Source organism: Dreissena polymorpha, chromosome 15 (genome assembly GCF_020536995.1).
Source record: "Dreissena polymorpha isolate Duluth1 chromosome 15, UMN_Dpol_1.0, whole genome shotgun sequence".
In the NCBI taxonomy this organism is placed as follows: domain Eukaryota; kingdom Metazoa; phylum Mollusca; class Bivalvia; order Myida; family Dreissenidae; genus Dreissena; species Dreissena polymorpha.
The window spans coordinates 45,212,881-45,219,246 of NC_068369.1; the positions used below are offsets into that span (position 1 = coordinate 45,212,881).

General features: G+C 31.8%; 1 long non-coding RNA gene across 1 annotated transcript; it reads right to left on the minus strand.

Moving 5' to 3' along the window:
• Window positions 1-1,748: 1,748 nt before the first annotated feature.
• LOC127861287 (uncharacterized) lies at window positions 1,749-4,542 on the minus strand. The gene is made up of 3 exons (XR_008040152.1): window positions 3,364-4,542; window positions 3,029-3,203; window positions 1,749-2,649 (listed from the first exon to the last, which is right to left on the minus strand). It is a non-coding gene; the product is annotated as an uncharacterized LOC127861287 (long non-coding RNA).
• Between the last annotated feature and the right edge of the window lie 1,824 nt (window positions 4,543-6,366).

Here is a 6,366-nt window from a genome sequence, read left to right on the forward strand (position 1 = left end):
CAGGGGTATCATTTGAACAAATTTGGTAGAGGACTATTAGATGTCTCTACATACCAAATTTGATAGCCCTAGGCCCAATGGTTATGGACGGGAGATTTTGAAAGTTTTCACAAAATAGGCCTTATTTAAGCAAATTTTCAATTGTGTGACCCCCAGGGCAGAGTCAAATTTGACCCCAGGGGCATAATTTGAACAAATTTGAAAGAGGTTCACCCCAGGAACATTCCTAAGAAATTTCATCAGAATTGGACCAGTAGTTTAGGAGAAGATGTTTAAAGGAAAAGTTTATGCATGGATGCACGATGGACACATGACCTTTCGCCAGTGGAGCTAAAAATCAAATTAAACATTTAGTTTTGATGTAAAATCAGTTTTTATATGCAAGTGTCTATTTCACTTATAAATTAAAACAGCATATTATTCATTATTGAAAAGATTATTCCAAGCTTGATGTCATATTTCAACTTTGCATAGTGTAGTTAATTGAACATTGTATTGAACTGTATGGGCAGCTATATTTTTTAATTTATGTATGTTGTATTATACAAAATGCATTATTTCTACCACAAGTAGACCATATAAGGCCTACTGCTACTAAATAGGCACTGGTATGAATTTGACACTGTTTTTGATGCTCATACAAAACTTTAATTATTACAACACTTTAGTATATTAAATATTTTCAAGTTTTTGTTCAACATTTTTTGCAAAAGAAAAGAGTGTCTTAATGCATTTGAAAATATACTTAAAACAAACTAAAAATGCATTTTAACATACCTTTTTCCTGGTAAAGTGTATTTGGGATGATAAAAAATACACTTGAAGAGTATTAATGCTGGAAAAATGCAGAAAAAAATACATTTGTTTCTGTTAGAAGTGTGTCTTGTCTGCATTTTTGAGTGTATTAAATACATCAAATGCAGATAAATACAATGCCAATACTGTTACATGTATTGTAATGGACATAAAATGCACTTGTTCTTGTAATTAAATGCTTTAGTGAATTGAAATAACCTTTTATAACGTTTTAACAATTAATAATACCTTTTTATATAAAATTTCTTTTGAAATATGACACTTAATAGATTTTTGCACCACTAGTAAGAGATATAATTTGTGCTCATAATGCTTTATCATTACACTATATAATATCATTTGTTGTATGAAAATTGCCCGTAAAATTCATGTGAAAGCTCAAGAGATCAATAGCAGCGTGCTATACCCTGCTCCTTTTTACATGACTTGATGGTATTTAGTCCCCAATTCTACATGGCTAACCCTTGTCAAAAAAGTGGGCAAAACCCGGTTTTAATCCGTGTTAAAACCGTGTTAAACCCTGCGGTATTGGCACCGGGTTAAAGCGTGTCTTTTAAACACACTTTTTGCTTACCGACTTGGTTTTTTGTAGGTAAAACCTGGATTTCACTCACATAAACCAACATGCTTATACCTTCTTATACCAACTTAAACCAACTAAAACTAACTTAAACCAACTTAAGTGGGTTAAAAGTGAGTGTGTTTTCCTTCTCTATGTTGGCTTTTAAACCCGCTTCTACACATCAAGTCGGTTTTTCCTGTTCTTAAGCGAGTTAAAAGTGGGTTTTTGTTTGAGTGTTAAGTGAGCTAAATGTGTGCTTAACTCAGATTAAACGCAGTTAAAACACGCTTTAAAACCGAGTTTTACCAACTTAAGTTGGTTAAAAGTTACTGTGTTTTCCTTCTTTATGTTGGCTTTTACACCCGCTTCTACACATCAAGTCGGTTTTTCCTGTTCTTAAGTGAGTTAAAAGTGGGTTTTTATTTGAGCATTAAGTGAGCTAATTGTATCCTTTTCACAGATTAAACGCAGTTAAAACTAGCTTTAAAACCTGTTAAATGCTCAGTAAAAACCCACTTTTCACCCACTTGAAAACTGAAAAACTTTTTTATGATAAGAACAAAAATATCATAAATTAAATTCTAATTACTTTTTTAAACGATAAAACATAAAACTTTACATATATATCCATATACACAGCATGATAAAACTATTTTGACAGACATGGCATTGTTATAATAAAATATAATAGTGTTATAACATAACATTGAACACAAAGAAAGAACTGAAAAAAGTAAGATTGTATGGAATAAATACAAACAAGAGATGTGTTTGTCAGAAACACAATGCCCCCTACTGCGCCGCTTTGAAATAAAATTTCTATTTATCATTTGGCAGGTATAAAACTTATCTCTCTTTGCTTATTTCTTCAATTGGATTTTGACCTCTGACCTTGAAGGATGACCTTGACCTTGCACCACTCAAAATGTTCAGCTCAATGAGATACACATGCATGCTAAATATCAAGTTGCTTTCTTCAATATTGCAATAATTATGACCAATGCTAAAGTTTTTGGACGGATAGACAGACAGACGGACAGTTCAACTGCTATATGAGAACCTACCGGGAGCATAAAAATAAGTTAATGTTGTTGAAACAGGTGCAAATCTATATAACAAAGTGAAAACAATGGTTAAATAATCATTTTAACAGCACATTTTATTTACAAAGACTTCAGTCTACTTGTGCATCAGCCGCAGATGCCTTAAACAACCTCTCATCTTTTCTTCAACATCAACCAGAGGCTTGTCAAAGGTTTTGGCTATGACATCTGAAAAAATATAATAGACTATTCATTTTAAAAACATGCAAAAAAAACAACAAAATCTGTTCTTAATAGAAAATACTCTAGCTAGAAAAAGAGGTTAAATATTTGCATATTAAGGAAGTCAACACAAATGAGTTTATTACTGATTGTCCTGGAGACAGTGACTAGAGACAAGGACAAAGTTTTTCAATCCCTGTCTTCATGAATAAAAAAAAAACTGTCACTTGGATTATAAAAACTCTCCCTTTTCACAAATGATGTAATAAAATGATCATTTATGCGACTGTAAACAGTAAGTGATCTGAAAAATATTTGTAGAATGTGTATTGAATTTCTATATGGATAACTGGTACTTCAAATTTTTATGATGAAGAAAAAGTACCAATGATTGCATTTCTCTCAGCAGCGGGGAGGCTTGGTCTTGGTGACCCAGTTGTAGTTGTTGCTCCCTTCATGGAGCAAGTCACAAGCTGGTGGAAAGTGAATAGTCGGCACATGGCCTGTGCGATGGCCATCACCTCCCTGGTTTCATGCTGGATTTCAGCTTAAATGATACTCTGGAACCAAAAAAAGAAAAGGAGTTTTGACCAAATATTTACAATTGGTAATTTTCCAAAGCTTGTAATTTACTTTCATCACATTTCAAACTCTAAAAATATTTGTCACATTGGTCAGAATTGTGACGATTTTAAAATGCAATAACCTGTATAGTTTTACCTCTTAACAAATCCAGCTTTCTTGTTCAAGGACAGGGTGAGGTTTGCCCACTTCAGTTCCCCTCAAGTTGGCCAGCTCGTGCAGGGTAAAAGCCTGGTGTAAAAGTCCATACATCAGGTAGTATGATTACCCCTTTTGCTCTTAGGGCAAGAGTTTAACCTTCAAAATTAAAATATGAGGGAAAGAAATCTGTTCAGTAATAACCAGAAATATCTATAAATAACAATAAAGATGACAATAATCATAAAACACAACCACAATAATTCACTGTACACAACATTTACACTTTGTCATGTGTATGTTCATCTATTTTTGCTTCAAATTGTGTTGGTTTCCTTTAAGTTGCAATACATTAACTTATCAATTTACATTTCCCAGTGACAATACATAAATATAATAATGATCATAATTAATTCAGTAAACTAAATAAAAAAAGGATGAAGAAATGACAATACAAACCTGTTAAAACTGTTCTTCAGTGTTCCAAAAAAAACAACAGTTCAACTTCTTTTCCAACAAACTTATTGTTGATTTCCAAATTGTAGTAAAATACACATTGTTTTCATCACACAATACTTCATGCTGACAGTATTTCAATACATTTTACAGAACAATTATAAGTCTTAATGTTAATTTAATTTAGCTCAATTCAATTGTTGAAACCAGCTTGTTTTTCAAAAGTTGTTGTTTTCAAATAATTTCCTGTGCAAAAAATTAAACCAATCAAAAGTCTTATCTCATTCCAGCCTTATGTCTGGGCAAACCCTATCAGTAGCCTTATCTGCCCCTGATAATCAGTACCCTGTTTAGCTCTGAATGCCTGACAGATTGTTATCTGTTTATTGTTAGTGGTGTGAAAAGGGGTGTTTTTAGGTATTGTCTTGTTATTTTGTTGACTGTTTGTGTAACACAGGTCATGTTTGGCATCTTATTATTTTATTGCAAATTAAGAAAATGGATATAATGGTATCATATGAAAATATCAAAATCTTGCATAACTTATGTACACAAATTAATAGATTATTTCCAAAATAATGTTTCCAATACCATAATTATTTAAATATGCAGATTTAACAAGTAAATACTGTTTTAAACAAATATAAACAATCATATAAGATTGTTTTAAAATTAAAAAAAATAAAATAATTTTAAGACATAAAACAATCATAAGATATTGTTTATAATAAAAACAAATATAAAGAAAAAAATCAAAGCGAAACACAAAATCTTTCATTTTCAGGTATAAAACTAAGTTTTATCATTTTTATAGTTTTTGGCAGTGATACTTGTTGTCCATCTGTGAACCTGTGATGTTCTGAAAGAGCCATTTTCATCCAATATTCACTAAAAAATTATGGGGAGCACACACATTTACAATAGGGACAATGGCAAACAAGCTGTAAAAAAGCCCCATTACAATTGACTTGTATTATATATGGCTATAAACATGAAACAAAGACCTAGTTGAAGAATTATTGTTTCATTGATGAGTATTATTTATAAACAAAATACCAACTTATTGAAAAGTGTGTTAAAGTGAGTCTTTTAGCCTGGTTTCAGCTCTCAAATTATTTACAAAAAGACCAATTTAAACTCGCTTAAACCCACTTCTGTTTAAAAAGGATCAACTTCTGTTGTAAAAGACTCGCTTATAAAACAAAAAGACACACTTAAACACACATAAACCAACTCATAAATAAAAAGGCTCACTTTTGACACACAAAAAACTGACTCCTTACAGAAAAAACTCGCTTAAACACACATCTTCTTAAAATAACCAACTTTCAACTCAGTTAAGCACAGTTTAGCGCACATAAAACTCGCTTTTAATAGCAAAAACCAACTTCCGCTGAGAAAAACTCAGAAAAAACACAGTTTTATGTTGGTTTAAGTGTGTTTTGGTATGAAAGTGGGTTATTTTTTTGACAAGGGAAGGGAAAATTAATGTTCGGATTTGACAAATAAGTCTTAACTGGGATCCAATAGGCAGACTTTCATATTACTTGTATTTAATTTAAATCATGATCTGAATTGCTCTTTGGCAAATCTTTGTTGGTCACAGTAGTCAACTGAATTTTGTTCACTTTGTAGTGATTATATTTTCTATATTTATCAGACAACATCTTTCTTCAAAAGTTTAACATGATTGCTTGGTTAATTTAGAAACAAGATCAATGCATCATAACATAAAATGAAAATATGTGTAATAGTAAAAATGGCAGCAAAAAAGCACTAGATTATCTGCCTTAAATCTGAGACGATATGTTGATGTATTGGAATTTCTCATAAATAATGTGTTCCATAGTTGTATAATTGTATAGTCGCATGCATGAGTGGTGTCAATGTCACAATACCAAGTAAAGCCTATAATTTACTAAATCAATTTGAAGTTTGATGTGTGTTTTTTTCAAGATCTGTTATATATAATAATATATACATGTATATATATATTGTTGAAAAGTTAACATGCAATAAGTTTACTGTAATTAAGTGACAAATAGTTTTACTGATTTGGTTGGATGCATATATGCAGATATATCATGGTTTGTGCAGAGGACAGTAGCAAAAACAAGAGCTGTCTCCGTAGGATGACATACGCCCCCGATAAACGCTTTAATAGAAGTTATGAGCATTTTTCAAAACCTAAACGCCGACCCTAAGTTCAAGGTCAAAGGGGTCAAAATTTGTGTGTGTATGGGAAGGCCTTGTCCATATACACATGCATACCAAATATGAATGTTACATCTGAAGCGACATAGAAGTTATGAGCATTTTTTCGAAACCTAAATGCAAAGTGTGACGGATAGACAGACGGACAGTGCGATCACTATATGCCCTCCTTTGGGGGCATAAAAATGTGTTTCACATTGTTTTGGTAAATTAGTAATGTAGTTAAATGAGCAGAATCATCAATTATAAAGTTATTGATTATAAAGTGTTGCTGGCATATTTGATGCATTCATCTAGCTATAAGAAGGTCCCTGTTTTATCCCCACTGGCACC